This window comes from Rhamphochromis sp. 'chilingali' (genome assembly GCF_963969265.1).
Source record: "Rhamphochromis sp. 'chilingali' genome assembly, chromosome: 1".
Taxonomy (NCBI): domain Eukaryota; kingdom Metazoa; phylum Chordata; class Actinopteri; order Cichliformes; family Cichlidae; genus Rhamphochromis; species Rhamphochromis sp. 'chilingali'.
Genome location: NC_137929.1, coordinates 55,029,838 through 55,054,865, shown reverse-complemented (window position 1 = coordinate 55,054,865; position 25,028 = coordinate 55,029,838). Strand labels below are relative to the sequence as shown.

Below are 25,028 nucleotides of genomic sequence, written 5' to 3'. Positions count from 1 at the left end.
TTTGCGCTACTGGGGGTCTGGGGACCCAGAACCGGTCAGTATCTGGTGTGACCACCATTTGCCTCATGCAGTGCAACACATCGTCGCATGGAGTCTATCAGATTGTCAATTGTGGCCTGTGGAATGTTGGTCCACTCCACTTCAATGGCTGTGCGAGGTTGTTGGATATTCGTGGGAACTGGTACACGCTGTCGTATACGCCGGTCAAGCACATCCCGAACATGCTCAATGGGTGACATGTCCGGTGAGTATGCTGGCCATGCAAGAACTGGGACATTCTCAGCTGCCATCTGCCCTGAACAATGTGAACCATGATTCATCCGTGAAGCGCACACCTCTCCAACGTGCCAGACGCCATCGAATGTGAGCATTTGCCCACACAAGTCTGTTACGGCGACGAGCTGGAGTCAGGTCAAGACCCCAATGAGGACGACGGGCATGCAGTTGAGCGTCCCTGAGACGGTTTCTGACAGTTTGTGCAGAAATTGTTTGGTTGTGCAAACCAATTGTTCCAGCAGCTGTCTGGGTGGCTGGTCTCAGACGATCTTGGAGGTGAACCTGCTGGATGTGGAGGTCCTGGGCTGGTGTGGTTACACGAGGTCTGCGGTTGTGAGGCCGGTTGGATGTGCTGCCATATTCTCTGAAACGCCTGTGGAGACGGCTTATGGTTGAGAAATGAACATTCAATGCACGGGCGACAGATCTGGTTGACATTCCTGCTGTCAGCATGCCAGTTGCACGCTCCCTCATTGCTTGTGGCATCTGTGGCATTTTGCTGTGAGACAAAACTGCACATTCCAGGGTGGCCTTTTGTTGTGGGCAGTCTGAGGTACACCTGTGCACTACTCATGATGTCAGATCAGCATCCTGATGTGGCACACCTGTGAGGTGGGATGGATTATCTCAATATAGCAGATGTGCCCACTACCACACATTTGGACTGATTTGTGACCACTGTTTGGGAGGGATGGTTATATTGTGTATCTGGAATGAATTTTAGGTCTCTACGTCCATCCCATGGGGAATGGGAGCAGTAACAAAGGTGTTGCGTTTATATTTTTGTTCAGTGTATATATGTATGTACATGTCGGCTCGGACGTCACCCGGATCAACAAGGTCCGCGTCAGGTGATGAGGAACCAGGGCACCCTGACGAGAAGTGGGCTACTTGAACAAGAAGGCATCGGTGGGCAAGAGACGAAAACAGGGCATTCTTGGAAGGGGTTACATGAATAGGATGAGGGACCTATGGATTCTTTGAACATCCACAATGACGGAAAAACAACTAGTAGCTCAGTGTTCCAACATTCGAAAGAAGGGACTGCTCTCACAGCTAGAGATTGACGAGGTACAACAAAAATGCTACGGCAAGGGGGAGCCAGGATGCCAGGTCCGGGGGGAGATATCATCACCCCCACCTGAGATTGGGTACCAAGCCCCAAGTGCGATAGGAGAAGGATTGTTGAGTGCGAGAGGAACTGACCTGAAAGATAGGATGATGGCCAAGCTTGAAACCTGGACCCCCCGTAGCCAGTTACCAAGATTACGTGAAATACCCTCAGAAGGTCTGCTAGATGATGTTAATGCAGCACTACGGACGATACCTACAGCCACGATTACCGAGACTAACAAGCTGATCTACAATACGGCTCATATCTCATATCAGTGAGATGTTATGTTATATATATACATTTGAAAACAATAATGTAAAATCAAAAGAAAATGAATCATAAACAACAACTGCAAAACAAAACTGGAGGATCACTGAAGAAAAATCAACAAGCTAAGCAGAGATCAGTTCAGCTTAGAGGTGATGCCCTCTGGTGGCATAATTATTGTTCAATCCCTGCTCAGTCTGGACACGTGGGGTTGTCACCATTTCATTTCCTGCAGCTACAGCAGGTGACAAAGACAAGATACAAAATGTATCAGCTGTTAACACATAAAGTATTCAGACAGAAAAAGGTATTAATCATCAGTGTATTGATTGACCAGTAAATGATTCAGCGTTACCTGCAGCCCTTTGTTGATATAAAGACACTATTAGTAGGGTGCAGACGAAGAACAGACAGAACATCCCTCGGAACACACTGATCACTCTGAACCAAAGCTGGAGGGAGGAGGAGTCAGGGGGTGGAGTGGAGGAAAGGGGCACAGTTGTGATGTCGAGTTTCATTGTAAAAGTGGGTGGGCCTCTGGTAATAGCACCTGGGGCTGTTGTAATGGTGGCTGGGGTTTTGTTGGAGGTTGGTTGGTCGGTGGCATCAGTAGAAGTGATGGACCTAGTGCGGTTGGAGTTGTTGGCTGTGGTGATAGTATTGGTTGGAGGGGATCTGGTGGAGGTGTTCATGGTAGTGGTGGTTGGGGCTCTGGTGGAGGTGGTGAAGGTGGTAGTGGGTGTAACTCTAGAGATATGCAAACCACTGGTGGGGTTGGTGGTAGTAGACAGTGTTGTAGGTTTACCTGCGGAGAGAATCTGACCTGTTCAGGTTATTATAGCTTCTTTTCCACTAGTACCTACTCATCCTCACTCAACTCTTCTCTACTCAGCTGCCATCATTTTCCATTACAACTGAGTATCACCTTATGTGTGTGATATCGATACAGCAACAAGGCTATGATGACATTTGTATGCGACACAGACACAACACTAACAAATGGGTGATCATATACCTGCTGCTTGGTCAATGGCTTCTTGCAGACTCAGGTGGCATGCAGTCTGTTGACCTCACAGACTGCATGTGACTCCGGTCACTTGGAACCCCAGCCAAGCAGGTACTAAAAAAACCACAGGGTACCAGAAACTAAAACCCTAAAATTCGAGTTGAGCAAGTCGAGCTGAACTGAGTAGGTGCTAGTGGAATAGGGCAATTATTGGTTAAAAAAAGGAGTGATGCTCCTCACCTGTGACAGTGATCCAGCTGGATGGAGACTCTCCATGACCGCTGATGTCACACTTGTAGAGGCCTTCATCAGACCTGGAAACATGCTGGATGATCATGTGACCTGTAGGCTGCTTCCTGATGAGGGAGCCATCTTTATAGAAAGCAGCTGGGAGGTTGGAGGGAGTGGTCTTTGTTTTACAGAGCAGAGTGACGTCATCTCCCTCCATCACAGGGAGGACAGGACTCTGCAGGATCACTGATCCACCTCAACACAGAGACAAACTACAGCATTTCATCCATTTACACACAGCTTCATCAACACTAACTCCACACACTCAGCTTACCAGTGACTGTCAGGTTAACCATGTTGCTGATGGTACTCTGATTGGACTCGCACCAGTAAACGCCAGTGTGCCATGGAAAGATATAGCTGATTTCGCAGGAATTCCCAGTAGATTTCCCCCACTTAACTCCACATTGGGTCCTGGTTTCTTTGCTTGTGTTTCTCCTCAGAGTCCATACAGCAGAGCTGTCATCTTCTTCACAGCTCAGAGACACAAAGTCTGCTTCAAAGATTTGAGAGCTGCTGGGATTCACAGTCAGACGAGCTGTGAGGGCTTAAATAAAATATTTAGTCATATTCTTTTCCTCTACTTGTTAATGAAAACTAGACCAGCAAGATTTCTGTAAGAACTGCATGATCATCTACAAATGAAAGGCTTTCTACATCCTCCTTAGTCATCACTCCTTAAGAAAGAAGTTACTTATAATTATTACTTACAGTCTTCAGGATTTCAAAAATATAACATTTGATAAAAGATGCTGACTGACCTTGGTTTGCTGTGCAGCCCAGCAGTGAGAGCAAAACTAAAAGAGAAATGAACTTTAATAACTGTGATCATCTCTCAGAATTCAGACACCAACACAGATCCAGCAGGTCGGACTCACCCAGCAGCATCTGTACAGATGTTCCCTCCATCCTGCAGCTGGCTGAAATGAGATCAGCAGCAGTTTGACAGAAATTAAAATAGTTCTACTTCCTCTTTCTGTATGTGTCAGAGGGTCCGTGTGCTTTTCTCTGTAGTGGCTACCAGGCAACACTTTTTTTTCTTAAAAGTGCTCATGCACATAAAGCATGGTGAATGGACTGGTTCTTATACAGCACTACTTTACTTGAGTCCTCAAAGTACTTTGCACAATTGTCTCATTCACCCAAGCACTTTTTTCTTAGTACTTCTGATCTAATGTTCACACTCCTCTGGATGTATCATTGTAACACAAATATTAAATTACATCATTTAACAGCTTCATTAAACTTTTGTTCTGTCAGTTACACTTTTATATCTTTTGTATTATTTTCTTAAATTAGTTTTTCGATTTTTTTTTAGTAATTCTGAAACCTGAGCTAAAGTTAAACTGAAACTGGACTTAGGAGAGTGAAGTGAAGCTAAATAACTCTGACTGCACTGTCATTGGGTTTTTGCCTCTGCTGGAAGCGACATCATATCAAGAAAAACAGGATTCCTATTTATAATTTGATCTGTGTGTGAATTCCTTCAAGATCCCAACAGCAAGAACAAACAATTTTATGTATATTTATATGAGTGGGAATGGTTCCTTGCCCTGGGGTGTCCCAAGCTGGTCGTATAAACTATTCAGGAGTCTCCTGCACCATCCACTAGGACTTTCTACATGCTTTCTACTTTCTACATTTCGACTTTCTACATGGTGTTGGAGACTGTTTGCCTCACACCCGTTTCACACCTGCAAGTCCAGGAGAACACACAGAAGTTGGAGAGGTCAACAAAGGGAATGTTTTTGTACTGTTTTATCTTTGGTGTTATTGCTGCTATTTTTCTTGTCAAACCCCAAACTCAGGGTGCAGGGGACCGAACCACTCTGACAGTGTGACAGGTTGAATGACTACTGCATATAAAACTGTTCAGTTAATACTAATTCATATCAGTTGATATAAGGACGAAAATAATGTAAATATGGTAAGAAAATGGCTAAGAGTTTATTATTTTTCATGTTATATTAATGGCTTTCATGTTATTTAAGAGAACTGCAATCTATACATCAGTGATCGGCTAGTAAGCCTTTTCTGGGATCGATTAGTAGTGTCTCTATTCTCCACTAGGGGGCTTTCGCGCGTTCTCCTCACTGCAATAAACTACTGCATGAGAGACGCAAGTCATAATCACTCTCGTGATTCTTTTCCCCCTGTTTTCAGGTAAAAGTGTTTAAAAGTTGATATATTTCCAATGTGTACACTGTTAAGATATTTAAGAGGTAATCCTTCATTGTTTTGTAAGCGTTAAAAGCATTACATTGCAGTTTTGTGCACATATACGTGGCGGTTTTGAGCTGTGTTTTGTACTGTGTAATGGCCATTAAGATAACGGCAGGAGCTAAAAACGCCGCGATTGTCAGCCATTTTATCAGGAAACCTGCTCAAGTATATGTATAATAAGCACTTTAGTATTTCGGTTTATTATTTAGTGTTTTTCTTCCACCATGTGACATTTAGCAGTACAGAATGTGAAACGTTACTGCAATAAACTACTGCATGAGAGACGCAAGTCACAATCACTCTCGTGATTCTTTTCCCCCTGTTTTCAGGGGTGTAACAACAGCTCTGGGGAGAAGTTTAAGAGACAGCTGAACTGTGAGTCTTGTGCTGAATTTCTTTATGCTTTTGTGTTGAATGACAGACAAGCATCAAGCTGCAGAGACTAAAGACATTTTAAAGTGGTACTCAAGAGAATCAGACAGTCGACAATTTGTGGCAGCATCTGTTCCAGGCTTTCTGGAAGACTATTAACCAATGTCCAAAGTTTTCTTTGAAAATTGGCTACTTTTTCACTCTTTGTAGCTGACTATTTTCAGAGGAACATTTGTTGTTTGTTAAACCACTGACCTATGAATCATTCGAGCAATAAAAGGCACATAACTCCCCAGAAAAAAAAAACAAAAAACAGGAGACCTGAACTTCCTTGGCCTTCTGACAGTTTTTGTCCATGCATAGGCATGACAGCACACCCAGCATGGGCATATTACTGGTGTCTATTGGGAGCAGGCAGGAGTAAAGTAGGAGAGCTTTACAGAACTGTAGTTATGCAAGTGACCACATGGAGACACTATTGTAGTGTGTTTAAATGTAAAACCATGTTTGTAGCATTTAGTGTGAGAAAGAAGACAACAGGGGCCTGTTCTTCGTACCGCGCTAAGTGAGTTAGCTGGATGAGATTGTTGACGATTTCGCGTGATCCTGGATCGTTCGGTTCCCCGAAGCCCATCCGGGACTTGCTGTCATAGCAACAGAGCCGTAAGCGTAAACCTGCTGGGGAGCAGGTTTACTTTATGTAAACAGGATTAGATCGCGGCCACGCAGGTATGCCCGCGTCATTCATACGAAAGCAACAGCGATATTCCACCACTGTTTCACCATAAATAAATAACATCAATGTAACTAAAGATAATGCAGCACCTGATCCATTTATTGATTTCACACAGATAGATACAGGTCATTTCCTTAAAAAGGGAAATGTACTATTAACATTCTATTACATGTATGTGATTATTACAGATGTAATTCATATTTCAGAGTAGCAATTGCAAATTACTTTGTGTAATCAAGATGAGAGACCACGGCTATAAAAGCGAAGGTGGATTTGGGAAGTCTGTCGCAGCCATGTCCTGTCCGTATACGCGAGCCACCCATTGCGGAAGGTGCAAGATTGATAAGGAGAGTCCTCAGAATTCAGCGTATATTGCGGGACAGACAGGATCCTTTAGCTCAGCGCGACAGTGTGCTCATAGAGAGATATCGATTTTCCCGTGAGGATATTATTTACTTAACCAACTTGTTGACGAGGGGGTGCAGGACCACCACCTGTCTTTTTTTTGCTCTGCCCTTTTCTTGGTTGCTGTTATAAACAAACAGATTATTTCAGGGTCTCTTTCCAAGAGACTAAAAGCAATATAAGTGATAAATATTACCATCCTGTAGAATATTCTTATATTTCACTTTTACCTGTTCCCATGTTCTAGTGGGTCCTGTTGTGGCTCTAATGTGAAAGGGGATATAATATAACATATTATAATATAATATAATGTAATATAATATTGGATAATATAGTGTGATATGATAAATCTACCCTACCGCCTACTGGTGTTGGCCAGAGGGGCCGATGGCGCGATATGGCAGCCTGGCTTCTGTCAGTCTGTCCCAGGGCAGCTGTGGCTACAACTGTAGCTGCCTCCACCAGTGTGTGAATGTGAGAGTGACTGAATAGTGGCATTGTAAAGCGCTTTGGGTGCCTTGAAAAGCGCTATATAAATCCACTCCATTATTATTGTTATTATTAAATTACTTACGAGTTTAATTTGTCAGCAACTTTCTGCCAGCCCTCTCTCCTTGCTTTTGCAGCCTTTGCAGTGTTCCCTTGCGTTCTGATTAAACTCTGAAACTCCTGAAATCCCTCACTCAAGAGTTCTTGCTCTGCTGCCGAAAAATACCGAGCCGAGCGCGCTCCGTCGACATTTTCGCCGACCAATCAGAGGGTTGCCGATCAATGTTTCCACTATCGATGCGTAGCCCCTTTTACGACACCCAGTGATGTCACATTACTGCGTCCAGCTGTACTAATCGTCAACAGCAGGTGTGTTCGGGGAACCGGATTAGCGCGCTCACGGTTAGCGCGATGGTTTGGTCTTGGATGTTTCATTTGATCTTGGATGTAGTAAGCGACGTACGAAGCACAGGGCCCAGCTTGCTTCAAAAGATGTTGTTGATTAGACTTTGTAGAAATTCTGTTTTTTACTCATAACCTACCTGATTACTGATACAGCATAAACAATACTTATTAAACTCTTCTTAATTGTGACTAAACTGTTTGTAATGCTCCTTTTCACAGCTAATATGAGTGCAAAACATTTCTCAGCATAAACTGTATCAACTGACCAAAACATTCTTTCGGTAACTTTTGAGTGATGACCCACAAAGTTGACTTCATGTTTAATCTGATGTTGTCATGTGAAAACGACTCTGGGTAGTCGTCAATGCTGACACATGTTAGAAAGAAATCTGGGTCTCTTGCATTGAACTAATGTATTAATTGGTAATTTGCAAAATATAAACTGTATTTAGATGGTGGCAAAAATATCAAATTAATATTTAGAAGTTGTGTTGAATTCTAAAAACAGCTTTGAAAATGAAATGATATTAATGTGCAGATTTAGGTCCACTATATATTGCTTAAATTGAAAAAAATATATATATACCAAAAATGTAATTAAAAGAAAAATGCTTGATTTGTAAAACTGGTTTTACTTACTTGAATGAATAGACTCTCAGTAAATATGAGATTTATCTGCTAAGAAAGACTTAATGTCACTTAAAAAATATGTTTCTATGTTCTTTGTTTGGATGGGTCTTATTAATTTGATATGATAGCATGTGTGGCCATAACTTTCCATTAAAAAAATAAAATAAAAATGTGCATATATTTGAATTTTAAAACTACATTTTGAAACACTTCATTGATAAGCTGTTAAAACCAGATTTACACACTAGTGCTGTGTCATCAAAATGAAAAGTGAAAGTGTCCACGTGTCCAAGAGACATTTTTGTCCCTGATGATAAGGAAAAATGTCTGGAACAGTGGGAGCCCTAATCGTATTATTTTACAGTATTGCAGGGGTATCGCAATCTGGTGAGTGTTTATATCTACATTCTGTTACTACTTGACTTGGCACATATATTCCACCCATCATTTTCCTAACTGCAGTTAAGACACACATGTGTGTCCAGCTCAGTGTCTCAGGAGGACCGATTCACTGTCAGAGGCGAGCTGCAGTCTGTGTTACTGTCAGTGCTGTGATAGACTCAATGAAAATTGTGTTTGTTTTTCCTTTTAAGGGAATCAGAATATTGACGTGAGTTAAGTGTGTCAGCTATTTCTCTGTCAAACTCCTCTTCGGGTTGTAACACACAGGTTAAAGATGAAAGATGCTTTATTGTCATTTCCACATGTAAAACATGTTGAGAAGAAAAACAGCCCTGTGTGCTGGTTGTATTGAGATGGTGGAAAGATAATGAAAGAGTGAAAGATAATAGATAAGATAATATCTATCAAGATAATAATACCAGTGAAATAAAACAGTAAGCAGATGAAAGAAATAAGATAATAAAACTAATCTAAAAAGTGGCAAATTTCACTGATTTTAAATAGCAATGGCATTTAGGGTAGTGTTTGCAATACAGTAATGTCAAGTTTGAAGGAAGGTTTTGTACTGTAGAGCTGAAGAGTCTCACAGCACCCAGAAACAATCCATTATGCAATGCAGCCTGTGCAAGTTTGCTGAGCGTGTACACTTCTCATTATGCTGAATGCTTTGAATCTGAAACTAGCAGCTTCTATGCTGCCTCTGGGGATTCTGTCATCAGGACATCTGTAAGAAATGTCCACTTGGAGCTGGTCTCATTCTCTCTGTGTCCCAGTGTCTTTGTCTCTGTTGGTGTCTCTGTTTGTAATAGAACTGCAAAGGTCTGTTCCACTGATAACAAATTCAGAAAGTCATTAAACCAGCTCTCTATATTGAAATCCTCTACATTACTTTCTCTCAGCTTGGCCGATGACCCCGTGTTTTGAATTTGTTTGCTCTTGTTCTTAGTTCACTGAGTGTTGGTTCCTTCCATGTCCAGTTTGTCTTAGTCTTGTTTCTGTGTGTCTTCTCCAGTATCTCCTTTGTTAGTTTTCTGTGCCTCACTGTGAAGTTTGTCTCTCAATGTTTCTTCGCCTGTTCTCCCAATCGTGTCTCGGTGTGATTTCTCTCACTCTCTCTGTCCCATGCCCTCTCATCCTTGTCTCTGTCTTCTCCCTCTGTTCCCTGTATTTAGTCAGTCTGCGTCTCGGTGTGAGTTTCTCTTGTTTCCCGTTTTATTCTGACAGTCTCTTGTCCTGTGTGCATCTTGTTCAGTTTTGCTTTCCCTGGCTCATCAGTTAGAGTATGTGCAGCCGTGTTTCCCAGGTGTTTCCTCTCTGCCCTGATTCCCTGTGGTGTATATATTGTCTGTGTCTCCTGTCCATTGTCATGATCTCCTTTCCTCACTGGCTGGTGTTCTACTTGTTAGTCTAGACTTGTAGTTTATATCCAGTTTTAGCTTGTCTGTGGTTTTTTGGTTCAGTTCTCTCTGTGAGAGTCCTGCATGTTTGGTCCTGCCTGCCTCACACAGTGTTATGACCCTGTGCACAGGTTTTGGTTGGAATATGGTCATTTGGGTAATCTGATGATCATTTCTAGGGTTTCCACAATGAAACACAACCATAACATTATAATAATTACAATAAAAACTTATTTTTTTTTAGACATTTTTCACACAGTTACAAAATGTTTCACAGTTTGAAGTTACGGATGTTCTAACATAAAAACATCCATACATGCATTAGATGTAGATTATGTCGATTATGGCCAAAATAATCGGAGAAAGATCAAGGAAAACTTAACCTATATATAGGAGTTGTCAGGAGTCAATTAAAACAAACCACAGATTAAATTAACTTTACAGGATTAGGTGGTCAGAGAGGCTAACTGCTGTTATAAGGTCTTAGCAGCCTTCCTATATAAGCAATGTACAGCTCTACAAGTTAATAATAGAAATTCAATGTGAACTCTGAATTTCAATGGAAGTCATTAAAGGAAAGCTACAATAAGAGTGTTTGTGCCCTCTAGTTGTTGCTGTTGACTAGTTGCAGCATTCTGGCACATTTGAAGACAGGCTAGGGAGGACTTACTGCTACTGTCATTGAAATCACTGAATAATAGTAAAGGCTGGATTTTTGCGATGTTTCATAGGAGAAGGAAACAAGTTTGGATGGGCTTATTAACCGATAACTGATCTATATTTGAATGTGTGATCAAGCAGCATTGTAACTCATTCACTTTTTAAAAAGTAATCGCACACTTGTCTCTCCCTTCATGTATCCTTCTGACTCGTTTTGAGTTTTTGATTCAGGACACACTTGATTCTGTTTCCTTTGGTATCAATGAATTGAATTGCTTAGTGTTGTTTTAAATCTCCTTCAGTCCACGTGTTCCTCACAGCCACTGTCGGACAGAACGTCACTCTGCCAAGGTGATCGGAGTTGAAGAGTGGAACAGAGCAGACCTGGAGGATCAGTATGTGTTTTTGTTCCTAGACGATCATACTGATGCAGCCAATCAGCATCCATCTTTTAAGGGCCGGGTGGATCTGCAGGACAGGCAGATGAAGGATGGAGACGTGTCTTTGATTCTGACCAATGTGAACATTAATGACACTGGAACATACGAGTGTCGTATCAAGACAGGAACAAATCGCAAGAGGAGAGCTCATCTGAAGACCGACCCCATCAGCATCATCTACCTGAGTGTTGTTGATCCTCCAGGTGAGTGAGTAGCGCTAAGTGTGTGTGATCAGAGGTGAAGCTGCTTCCTGGCTGCTGATGTTTCTTCTAGGTTCGGGCACCCAGGGCTAACTTTCCATTGTCTGGATTCACTTAACCTTATACTGTTTAGTTAACCCAGAGTTTCCCCACTTATTCACAAGAAAGAAGTCAGTGAAGATGTGGCATTTTCAGATGATTTTGAACCAAAATTTAGAATATAACCTGCTCCTGATGGTTTTAGTTTTTATTCTCTGAGCTGCAGATTTGGTGCTGTTTAACTTAGTCTACATAAAAATTTTCAACAGATATAAAATCAGCAAGTACGTGTAGATGTAATGTTTTTGGATCATATATTATTGCTTATAGAAAGATACAATTACTGCAACATTGCGTGCTGTGAATAAAGTAATAAAAAGGGAAATGCAATGCCTTTAGATCCTCCTGCTCTCCTTGCATAGGTTCAGGTGATCTTCCAGGAATGGTGATGCAATTTTTGGAATTACTGATTGGTCAGTAGGTGGTGATTTTGTATGGATTCTGTTCTTTTCTTCACTCATCACCTACCTGACAGCTGACACACCTGTTTCTCACCTGCAGGTCAGCCAGGAGGAACTGCTGGACGGACAGTTGGTCTGTCAGTGTTTGCGTTCTTGTTGCTGTTCTACTTTTGAATTCAAATTTAAAAAAAAAAAAAAATAGAAAACATCCTCTTGGTGGTAAGTTACAAGTTCAAATGTTTCTCGTCTGTAAATCTCCTGCTGGTGTGATCATGTCACCATGTTGAATGACTGATCTGAGGACAGAAGAATTTCTAGATTCAAAGCACATCGTGAATGTTCACTGTGAACCTCAATAATTAGTAGAAAAGACATGTTGTTGAGGGTGTTAACAAAGTTTCAAGGATTTCTGTTCCCAACTGTGCAGAGAAATATATGTGACATCTGGATAAGGTTTGGTTCAGTGCTTTTCTTTGGCTTTATTTGGATGTATCTTCTGACTTTTAGCTTTCAAAATCAAACATCTAAACCATTATTCTCAAAACCTGTTTAGAAACTTTCCTCTAATTTTAAAAACTACTACATACACATGCTAATGTGTTGTTTGGTATGTTCATGCTGTTTGCAAACATATGTACTTAATCGATCTGTAAGTTAAAAATAGTAGTGGCACAGCCTGCTTATATAAATAAATAGAAGATAAATATGATTGTATGTTTACTATTATTATATGTACTTTATACATATATATACTTACATAATTTTAGTGGATTTGCAGCCAGTCTGAATCATATATTAAACTGGCATCTTAATGTATCAGCTATATGAGCATAAAGTTTTGTAGCCCAACAGAACATTGTGTGATTTACCCCAAATAAAGACCTTCCTAACTACCCTGAATGATTCTGCAATCTGATTATTTCAAGGCTGGAACGCGGATCTTTCAAACTAAGATCTGAGTGTGGGAGAAACCTGAGAGGGACATAGGAGAGGGGCTACATTAGAGTATCTTCAATAGTATCCATAAATGATGCCTACTTACAGACTCTCTGTCTCCCACTATCTATTTCCCTGTTTGTCTGCAACAGAGGCGTCCCCACAACTTAATGACTTGAAGTGCTATAGGAGGTGAACACGAGGCTTAATCAGGGTGCCGTCATTGGCTGACATCAGATCAAGAATCTGTGCGTATAGCCTGAAAAGTGAAAGTGCAAGTGTCCCAGAAAGTCTTCTCTGTTGCGTCTGTTGGAAGTGCCATGATGTCTGGAAAAATGGGACTGATGTTAATATTGATTTTTAATATTTTGGAGGCGTCGTCTTCTGGTGAGTTTTTAAATGTATCTCTATTGCATTAGTATACAGAGAGAGATCAATGTAGACATATTATCTGCTATAAAGACAGGTATAGTTCATTGATTGTAAGTAAAGTAGCAGCAGCATTTAAAGTAGTGTGTACAGCACAGTAAGATGCACTTTTAATGTCCAGTGTTCAGAAATATGAGTCTGTGTGTTTGTGTGTGCCGCACAGTGATGCAGGATGCGAGGACGCTTTCCTCAGCACATCTGTAGAAGATGTGCACTTCCCACCTCTCTCTCTCTCTCTGATGCTCTCACTCACTTACTGCATCACAGGAATTTCCAGGGAGTTTTTCTTAACTGTGATGGCAGAAAGATGACCAAGGATTTAACATGAATGCTTTTTAAGATGAATTATCCAAACAGAACTGGGATGCGGTGTGTGAGGAGTTGGATATTAATAAAGTAAAGCAATGCAGTTGTGGTCAAACAGAAACAGAAAAAGATTCCTTGCAGATGTAGCAGGATGATTTAAGCCTGCTCTCAATTTCCATGAAGAAAAGCATTTTGTGTGTGTCCAAGTTCAAGATAGTTACAAAGATTTCGTTGTTATGAATGAGCGATACATATTTTTATTAAACATTTGAACATAGCACAACGCAAAGTCACTGACTAGGTTTGCAAGCAAACCGTGTGTAGATGACAGAGAGAGAGAGGATCCAAGTGCAGACAAAATCGTGGTTTAAACTGAAAGTTAGTCCTTTGTTTTGGTGGCTGTACAAAACACAAAGTAATGAAAGAAGGGATGAACTGGAAACCATAACAAAAGCCTAAACTGGGAAAAGCTAACCAAAAGCCCATAAGAAACATAAAAACAATGAAAAAACCTGAAAACTGACCATTTCTGACCACTGGTATACGGCAACTTTATCCTTTTAACAGCTACCCAAAGTTAAGGGACCTATCTTGGATTATGGGATATTTAGATAGAGCGCTGTCACCGTTCTCCAGCTTCAAAATGTATTACCCTTTCACGACCTGAAGCTCAGTACTGCGCCACTACGACAGCCATATCTATCTGTTCTCTGATTGGATTGTAAAATTTGTGATTGACATGGCATTGATCAATTAGCTGAAAGGAAGAACTATTGGATCAAAATTCATACTTGGAAGCTGAAACTCACACAGCAGGTAAACATCTGGGTCTAAAGGCAGATTGTCCCTCTGGGGGCAAGGGTACCTGGTCCTGGGGTATAGAGGATGTTTGGGGAGTGTGTGTGTAGTGTCTATTTCTGTTTGTCTCCATGTTGGACGAGTGTGTGAGTATTTGTATATGTATATGTGTGCATGAGGGTGGGAATGCATCTTTGTGTCTGTGTGTGCTTGTTTGTCTGTGTTTATATGTCAGGTTGGGTCAGAGACTCCACCTCTCTGGGAACATCTCCCCTCACCTCACTCCCTGCAGGTGGCTGAGTGTTCCTCAGTGACGGCCCCAACCGTCAGTGAGTTGGTGGTTCTTGGTGTCCGGGGCTGGGCGCTCAGGTATGTACCGGCACACTCCAGGTGGCTGTTTAGCGGGGCCTGGCGCCCATGGCTGACTTGGGCCCATTCCGGGAGGTGGGGGGCCCCTCAGACCTCGGGCCTCTGGGTCCTGGTCTGCTCTGACGCGGCTGGCTGCCGGCGGAGCCCATGGGCACATCATTGCAGTCCCCTGTGACTTCTGCATCATGGCTGCTGGGTTACCCTACTCCTGGGGCTGTCCTCAGGTCTTTCTGGGAGGAAAGGTTACCCCTCCAATGGTCCTCTTTGGGTTCTGATGCACTGGGGGCCTCTGGATGTCTGGGACCTGGAACTCCCCCATGACTATGGGCTATGGCTCCCTATACCCTCTATCAGATCGTTACATGGAGAAACCTTTTGAATAGAAGTGCGCTCACACACAAGGGTGTACACAACGGTGTACACATGGGTGATCACAGATACAAACTATATATTCCTTGGCTGCTACCTCAAAGCACATTGTGCGCTGTCGGTCTTGCATGCTGCAAAACAACCGTCAATATTTAGTATTTACTGTTACTTATCTAGGTTGTTGCTGTGGTGCCCATATTGTGTTGCTCTTTGATGCTTGTTTTCATTTTCATTTTTTCTTTCAACAGGTGATCCAGCGTTTTTACAGTATTACTTCTCACACTGTCCCTTGTCCCCTCTGTTTTTCTCTTCCTCCCTCCCTTTCTTTATTTCTTTTTCTCTTTCCTATCCTCCAGTCCCGTCTGTCTTGTCTGTAATTACTATATGGCAAAGCTGTATTGGCCTTTAGACAATAATTCTGATCACTAAAGTACCAAATGGGCCAAAAAAGGACCAAAAAAAACCCCCAACTCACACACATCCAGGAAACTTGAGCACAGTTTTGCACATAGTTTTTTGCTTTGTATCTGTAACCAGACCTAAACAAAAACTATTTATAACTTGCATAAATATTTTTTTTGCAAACACACAAATTCTGTGTTTATTGTGAACTGAGTTACAAAACTCAGTTCACAACTACACATTCTGATTTACAAATACAAAATATTTATGACCACAATTTGAGCCAATAGTGGAACGGTCTTCCGGGTGGTGATTCCTCCGTGTTGTGTGTGTGTGCATGTTTGCACAAAAAAGTCCAGCAAGCTCATCGAGTTCCTGCTGCAGAGCTCTCGACCTTGTAGAACTGCAGCGGCTTGTTCCAGTGATCAGTCCTTAATCCATCTGCATATCTTTGCATTACCTTTGATAATAAAACTAGGGTTATAATCATATGTGTATATTATTGCACAGGATTATGTAAAAAACTATAAAATTTGGAACAAAAGACAGTAAAATGTCTCTATTATTTACTTTCACAAGTCAGTTCAAAATAGTAAAACTTTTCAAAAGATTCCCTTTTTTTAAGGCAACAACAACAAACAACAACAATAACAACAAAAACACAGGCGACCAAGAGAGAAATCGCTCACCTCAGGGATTACGTGTGATTGAATGTACTGGAAAAATCTCACTTTTGATCTACGCTAACGCAACAGTACATCAAACGTAATGCTTGAACAAAGTTGTAAGGAACATTGACTTATAAGTGACCTGTTTGAATGTCTAATGAAGCAGTAATGTAACTCGCCCCCTTCCTGAAAAGAAAATGCACATTTGTCTTCCCCTTCATGTGTCTTTGACTCATTTTTACTTCTCCTTTCATATCATCAAAGCTGTGAATCCATCCTCTCTGTTCTCTGTAACTTTCTCGCTCCTTCAGTCCACGTGAACCTCACAGCCACCACAGCAACCGTCGGGCAGAACGTCACTCTCCAGTGTCGAGCTCCACACAAGAAGCTCATCACAGTAGTAGAATGGAGCAGAGCTGACCTGCAGGATGAGTATGTGTTTTTGTTCCTGGATGGTCATCCCGATAGAGGCAAGCAGCATCCATACTTTATAGACAGGGTGGATCTGCAGGACAAACAGATGGAGGATGGAGACGTGTCTTTGATTCTGACCGATGTGAACATTAATGACACTGGAACATACGAGTGTCGCGTTGCGACAGGAACAAATCGCAAGAGGAGAGCTCATCTGGAGACCGATCCCATCAGCATCATCCACCTGAGAGTTGTTGTTCCTCCAGGTGAGTGAGTAGAGTTGAGTGTGTGTGTGATCAGAGGTGAAGCTGCTTCCTGGTTGTTGATGTTTGTTTCTAAAGATGTTGCTGATGAGACTTTGTAGAAAGCAGCTGGTCTGAGTGATGTGATCAGAGTGCAGTAGATAATGTCTGACAGCAGTTTGAAGAGGAAATGGATTCTCTTCTGTTCTTCACTCATCACCTACCTGACAGCTGACACCTCACACCTGTTTCTCACCTGCAGGTCAGACAGGAGGGCACACAGAGGATGGAGGGATTGTCATTGTCAGTTTTGTTATAGTTTTTGGTGTTGCTGCTGTTATTACACTTGGGGTTGGGGTTTTTTTTTTTCAAAACAAAATGCGAAAAGTAGAGGCAGGGGGCTTGGAGAAACCTTACTGTGATGATTATTTAAGAGATACCTAAAATCTCTTCACAGCTGAACTGTAAGTGTGTTGTTATAATCCTTCATGTTACTGTGTCGAATAGCAGACCAAGCTGCAAATGTTAAAGAACATTCTCCAAGTGGCACACTCAATAATCAGAAGCTGATGGTTTTTATTTTATTTTTTAAAATCTGTTAAACTCGAAGGCCAATGGTACAGCTAAATACATCTGATGTCTTTATAAATTTAATTTCAGAGAAAATGTTACAGATGTGATAAGAGGTGTTATAAAGTTTGATTATCACAGGGAGGTTTCACAGGTAGTAGTTGAATGGGACTTTTGTTTTGATTGGCTTCAAATAATTTCCCCTAGGGGTCAATAAAGTATTCTGATTCTGATTTTAGTGTGAATTCTGGCTTTTCACTTAAAAAGATATCTTTCAACAGCTACTGAAAACTGTTGAGTAACTTTCCTGTAATTGTTAAGACACAGAGAATGCTGTTCAGGTAATAACATCATTTTTCACGGCTAACATTAACTGATCTTTAACAAGAACAACTTGCAAAGCAAATTCATCTTGCTTTGCAGATAACTCCTGTACTCGGAGGGGAATATCACTGGCATACAACAAAACACTGGAGTGAGTCATACAACGTATTACCTAAATTATTTAAACATATTGCAAACAGCATAAGAGAAAGAGCATCACCTTGATTGACAACAAAGGAAGTCTCAAAAAGTTTATTTTCTTCATCTCGACGTAGCGTTTTCAGTGAGAGAAACACAAAGTGAACCTGTTTGTGTGTAAATTTATTTCAGATTGCTATAACACTGCACACATCTTCAGTCTTGGAGAAGTCTTGCAGACTGAATACGTCACTTGGATGAGTGACAAAACGTCTCTGCCACCTAAAACGCTACGTCCAGATGAACAGAATTAACTTTTTGGGATTTCCTTACCTGGATGATTCCGCATGCATCAAGACAAAGAAAGTATTAAATGAGCCAGCTTGTATATTACTAATATGCAAACCAGCAACATGATGACAGTTAAAAGAATTTAGTGCTTCAGGCTGTAATAATGTTCTGTGTTCATATAATCTTACAATACAAGACATACTCAACTGTACAACCTATCTTTTGCATGCAACATTCTGACTGTATTCTGTGACCTTGGCAGAAAGATAACTATGCCTGTTATCCTTCTTTGTCAAATGCCGTGCATACTGCTGCCATACTCTGTACTGCTGGTTGCTCCTTTTTTCAATGGCAAATTAAAACCTCACAAAGAGAACGTTTTGTGTGTAATTCAATTTATTCAGATAACACTGCATGTAAGAGAAATTAAATGGGTATTTTTGCATTGTATTGTACAGCAGGAGGTTTTCTGTAGGTCACTGCTAAAACATGACTATATTGTTGATATAGTAATGAAGAAAAAGTCAACGTCATTAGGGCAAAAGCACTGAATCACAGACAATTTTTTAATTCTTGTATCAAAGACACTGCCAGTAAACATTTCCATGTCTGTGATTGGTCAGATGCTGCCAGCACCACCTCTTTCATGTGACCACCCTCATTCAGTAAGCTGCAGGAATGTCTTAACCTCCTAAGACCCGAACTCTTTCACAGCATGCATTTTTAATTTCTCTTTGATATTTGGGCTGATTGGGACCTGATGAATGTAAAAACAAAGGATTACTAGATTTTTTTTAACCTAATCTTTGTTTCTAAGAAACATGAGAGCCACATATGAGGATATTCATTTAAAATTTCGATAGAACAGTAGCAGTATAATGTCCTTGTAAGTGGATATTAGGCCCTTGCAGAGCAAAATTGAGTATTTTGGTCTAAATAACCCAAAATGTGATGTCCACATATGTGGACGGCAGGTCCTAGGAGGTTAAAGACATAAAGACCTGGATGGCCTCTAATTTTCTGCTTCTAATCTCAGATAAACTGAAATTATTGCCCCAGATTGAAAATCTATGTAATCAGATTTTCAATCTCTTGAAAATCTATGTAATCAGATTTTCAATCTGGATGGCATTACCTTGACCTCCAGTCACACTGTGAGGAACCTTGGTGTCATTTTTGACCAGGATATGTCCTTCAATGCACATATTAAACAAATATGTAGGACTGTTTTCTTCCATTTGCACAACATAATTAGAATCATCCTGAAAAAATACTTGGTTTATTTATTACTTTTAAGATCAACTAGTGTAAATCACTGTTATTTGGCTATCCTGGCATGTACTTCATTCCTTACATGCTCACTAGCAACTTCTTGTCTTTAAATATATCATCTCCCCCTGCTGGTACTGAAATTTCTGTATGCAGTACTGAAACATGTCTATTATACACTTTGCTATGATATTGGGTTCCTATGATAATCAGAATCAGAATCAGAATACTTTATTGATCCCTGGGGGAAATTATGTTTTGTTACAGTGCTCCATTATAAACCAACATTAAGACAAGACAGACAATACACTAACTAAGAATAGTACAATATATACATATATATACATACATACATACATACATAAGTCACTCATAAATAAATAGTTGGAAAAGAAACATGTGTAGCTGTAGCAGCAAACAGTGTGTTAAGTGGATGCGTTGTACAGGGAGATGGCCACAGGCAGGAAAGATTTCCTGTGTCGTTCAGTGGTGCTTTTCGGTAATCTCAGTCTCTCACTGAACGAGCTCCTGTGACTGACCAGCATGTCATGGAGTGGGTGGGAGGTGTTATCCAACATTGTCTTTATCTTGGACAGCATCCGCCTCTCCGACACCACCTTGAGGGAGTCCAGCTCCATCCCCACAACATTGCTGGCCTTACGGATTAGTTTATTAAGTCTGTTGGCATCTGCGACCCTCAGCCTGCTCCCCCAGCATGCAACAGCACAGTCTGGATTTGGGAGACAGGCATCCACTGTTAAGATTAGGCTTAAAACTTTCCTTTTTGATAACGTGTGTAGTTTGGATTCCTCCCTTAGTTACACTGCACTAGGCCCAGGGTGCTGGGGGATTCCCATAATGCACTGAGCATTTCTTCATCACTCAGCCCCTTTCATTCACTATGTGTTTTCACATCACTTTTGCAAGTGCTTGCTGATAGGGGCTTCATCTAATTGTTGGGGTTTTCTCTTTAATATTGTCAGGTCCTTAAGGTACAGTATTCAATATAATTATGAAGGTACATGGGGTTTACGCTGATTGTGTGCTGCTGTTTGTTATTATATCTATATGCACAAGTATGTAGATGTGTTTATGACATAGATACAGCAACTCGAGTTGCTTTTTCTGCTTTTTAGAAAATGTTATCTAACATTATGTTTACGCCAGGCTTTCACTGCTTTATACAAACCCCCACAGTGACGTATACTGATTCCAACACAATATTTTTGTCAAGGTAACAAGATATCACACATATAACACAAATATGATAATGTGCAAATACACTGTGTACTCAAATGCATCATATGATATTCAAATAATGGATAAACTGACTATAGAAAGCTTTTCAAGCTTTTCTCCTTCCTCCTCTTTCATCCTGATCCAACTGTTCAGCATCACTGCAGACACCACACCAAACCATCAGTTAGTCTCTTGATCCACTCTCCGCTCACTAATGAACAAGACCCTGAGATACTCTCAAACCCACTCTACTCCAGAGTTCCCTTTTAAATCTGTAATATGAATATCCTTGTAGTTTTCCTCTGTGCAGATTATTCTAAAAGAAGCATCTCAGAGCTGATTTACATTTACTGATTTAAGGGATCAAGTGATGACAATAGCCAACCAAGTGAAGGATGCTTGGCCGCAGAGTAAAATCCAAAAATTAAAATAGTTATCTTTAAGCTAGCAGCTGTTACACACAAAAAGCTGGTAGCATAAGAAATACAGTAATCCAGACCAGGAACAGGCAAAAGGCAAAGAAGGAAGAAACAGAAGAAGACCCTTTATGAAGATAACAAAAATGACTGAAAAAAAGAACAAAAACAAAAAAGCGTGGAGTGACGTAAAAACTAAGGTTGAAACCTAAGTTACAAATGAAAATCCTACACTTTTCTAACTAAATATCTCATGTTTAATATAGGGCTGAACGATTATGGAAAATAATCTAATTGCGATTTTTTTGCCCCAATATTGCGATGCGATATGCGATTATTTTTTAAGGTCTTTGTCTTCTGTATTATTAAACAAAGACAAGTAATACATCATATAGTATGGCCAATACTGTCATGGTCCTGGGTCGTGCGACCCAGTGTTTTGTGTTTAGTCTGTTTTGATGTTTATTGATTGTTTAGGTTCATTTAGTTATTCCATCTCATTTGTAATTACATTACCCTTGTATATAGCCTCCCTTGCCCTTCATGTGTTTATGTCCGTGTGTCTTGTGTTGTCAAGTTCATGCTGTCGCTTCTGTCATCTTCCCCTGTACTGAGTCTCCCTGGTTCGTGTGTCTATCTGTCATGAGTCATGTCTGCATGGTTATGTTTAGTTCATGTCTAATCTCCATGTTTCCTGTTTTACTTTGAAAGTCTGTATTGAATGTCAGTATATTCAGTTTCACTCCTCCTGTCGTTAAGTTCGTGTATATCAGCTGCGTTCCCATGTGTGGCCACTTCCCCTGATCATCCCTCATGTGTATTTAGTCTCTGTGTTTCTTACAGTCTGTGTCACGTCGTCTGTGTTCCCACCCTCCGTGTTTCCATGCCTGGTCTGTTGTCTTCCAAGCCATAGCCTCACCATAGTTTGTTCCCAGTTTAGGTTTTTATTTAGCCACGCCATCCCTGCTGTATTTGCACACCTTGTTTTCAGCCATATTAAAGGCTCGCCTTCTGTTAAAGCTCACTCCCGTCTGTTCACTTGTGTACGCACCTGGGTCCATTACACGCATTCTCCACTCGGTCCGTCACAGTGGACCGTGACAAATACTATATTACATTAATTTTTAACTGTTCTTTCCTGGAAGACAGACCTCTGTTATGATGACATGAGATGATGCATGAATTGATGACTGACATTTTTATTTAACTTCTTCAATCACAACAGTATATTTGAACATACACAATAGTTTATTTTTAGCTTACAAACATCTGAGCATAAAGTGCTGACAAGGAACCCTGGTGTAAACATTAAAATGAAAGTCAGTACAATGTGCAGATTGCAGAAATATACATAAAAAAAATCAGTGGCTTTACCACACTCAGTTTTTCGACATCTGTGAACTACTAGACAGTCATTAAATTAAAAAATATTAAATAAATAAAACTAATAAATAAAAAATACACACATCTTACTGATCTCTGCAGTCAGTAACATTACACATAAAGTGCAAACATAATAGCAATTGTATAAACACACACACAAACACACCTTTAAATTAAAACTGGCTGAACATCTTGATTATCTGCAGTAAGTAACAGCAACACAGCACAAACTAAAGTGCACAATGAGTATGGCTCAGCTAGCCATAATCATCCTAGCTCACAGGTTTTTTGCTAGGAAGACCAGCATATCTACTTTTGCTGGCTTTAAGGATGAGCGAGTGCAGGTCACTATATTCCCCCCAGTGCTGAACAGATGCTCTGAGGGGGCACTTGTGGCTGGCACACACAGATATTTGCGGGCCATCTTGCACAGTCGTGGAAAGTGAATGTTGTGCACCTTCCACCAGGCTAAGGGATCATCCTCTCCGTCAATGACAGGGGTCAACAGGTAACTATTCAACTCTGCCTCCACGACATCTTCAAGTGGCAGAGGCAAAGCTGAAGAGGCCGCACAGGTTTTAAAAAGACTACCAAGAGTCTTCTTTGCCTTTCCCCCAGAGGCCTGTGCAGAATTTTGAGCAGTTTCAGTGCGAGACCTCTTCTCCTGCCATCTGCCATCTCTATACTTGTCGTTGAGGTATGCCAGGACCTTGGTTTTAATTGATCTAGTCAGATCAGTGTCCTCAGCATCTTCAGCCAAGACTGATGTTGCCAGAAGATGGAGAACTGGTTTGAGGTAGGAGATGCTCACATACTCTTCTCCAGAAAGAGCATCAGTAAATTCGGAGAGAGGATGCAGTGCCTTATGAATGGACTCCACCAGTTCAGCATCCTGCCAGGTTGGGATGAGGGAGCGTGCATGTCGGTCACCTGTCAATACCTGCGATATGGCTTTCATCTGTTCCAGCACTCTGGCAATCATTTTCTCTTTGGACCCCCATCTTGTAGGGCACTCAGTAATGAGAGAGTGCTCAGGAAGCTTAAGCTCCTTCTGTGCCTCAGTGAGTGCTGCCTTTTTCTTCCAACTGTGTGAGAAGTGCCCCACCAACTTCTTGCACAGCCCAATTGCTCTTGATACTCTACCATCTTTGATTGCATTTTCTGGAGGGAAAAAAAAATAAAGTAAAAAGTAAAATTAGTGTTAGACATACAATTGCAGTTATGATGCAAGGTTTCACCATTTCTCTCTCTCTCTCAAATTCAAAGTTGCTTTATTAGCATGACTATGGGAACAGTGTTGCCAAAGCTATTGTTACATACATCATGACATACAAGAACATAAGACCATAAGACAAAAACAAAAAAGAAAATACATAAGAAGAGATGGGTACATCAGTGTGGGGTTGACATAACATATCTAGAATTAACAGCAGTAAAGAACAAGATGAATAATAGTGTGGTGTGTTTGTGGGAGAGAGTGATACACAGGCTCGCGCATACATGCATGCACACGCACGCACGTACTCTCTCTCTCTCTCTCTCTCTCTCTCTCTCTCTCTCTCTCTCTCTCTCTCACGGCAGTAACTTACCAATAGCAAGATGTAATCTGTGTCCGAAACACTGGAGCCTGGTTCATTCGTTCAGCTGTGCTGCTTTCACCATATTTGACGCGTTGCAGACAAGGCTGTCTTCAGGGAGATCCCAACACGCAAGCCCCTCTCTCAGGCCAGCAGCAATGTTTTCCCCTGTGTGGTCTTCGGGGAAGTAGGCCGTTTGTAGGCTGCGAGCTTCGAGGTGGAGGTCTTCGGTAATGTAATGCACCGTCAGACTTTGATAGGGCTCTGCTGTACGGCTTGACCACATGTCTGTTGTCGCTGCAAAAAACTCAACAGCCTTTAACTCCGCTGCAACCCTCCGCCTACATTGCATATGTAGCTCGGGTATTGCAGTCTGACTGAAATACGTGCGGGAGGGCATTCTGTACCTCTTATCCAGTGTAGTTACCAAATTATTGAACCCAGGCTTGGTCACCGTATTGACGGGCATCATGTCTTTCACGATGCAGTGGGTTACTGCTTTGGTGATTTCCACGTGCCGTTTTGAAGTGCGTTCATATGGCGTAACACCTTCAAACAGTTCGGTCAGTGATCCTTGCCGAGTAACGTTACTAGGTTTATTCTGCACACTACTAGATTTTTTAGCCATATATCTATCATACTCTGTTTTGTGCTGAGTCTTAAGGTGCTGGTACGAATTCGTAGTGTTTCCCCGAGATGTAGAAACTCTACCAAGACAGGTTTTACACAGTACCTGACTCTGTGCGACATCATCTCTTTTAAACCCAAAATATTTCCACACGGCTGATGTGCAGTTCCTCTTTGGTACTAGCATCCCCGCAGGCTCTGGTTCTGTTGAACCTGAGGCCATTGTGTAGGCTACAGCTTTGCTTGCTAGTTCACTCTCGGTAGACTGTTTCAAAACTTTGCTCCCCGTGTCACGTGACCAGAGTGCAGCCTCTGTGGCTAGACAATCTCGTTTGATCATGTCACATGTTTTACTTGCGCATGTCACGTAAACAGAGTATAATCGCAGCCTTTGCGTTTAGAAAATTGCACTTGATCATGTCGCGATATTATCGCAAATACGACATAT

The 25,028-nt window shown here is 41.3% G+C and overlaps 1 protein-coding gene across 11 annotated transcripts in view; it reads left to right on the top strand.

Annotated features, from left to right (window-relative positions):
* The first annotated feature begins 4,925 nt into the window (after positions 1-4,925).
* Positions 4,926-25,028, top strand: part of LOC308404129 (uncharacterized protein) — a 29,360-nt gene continuing 9,257 nt past the window's right edge. Inside the window, exons 1-4 of one of the 11 annotated variants that reach the window (XM_080894015.1) lie at positions 5,124-5,552; positions 10,976-11,316; positions 11,914-12,032; positions 12,902-16,770. The gene's annotated coding sequence lies outside the window, so the exon portion shown is untranslated. The other 10 variants (XM_080894013.1, XM_080894012.1, XM_080894014.1 and 7 more) reach the window with 10 other exon arrangements.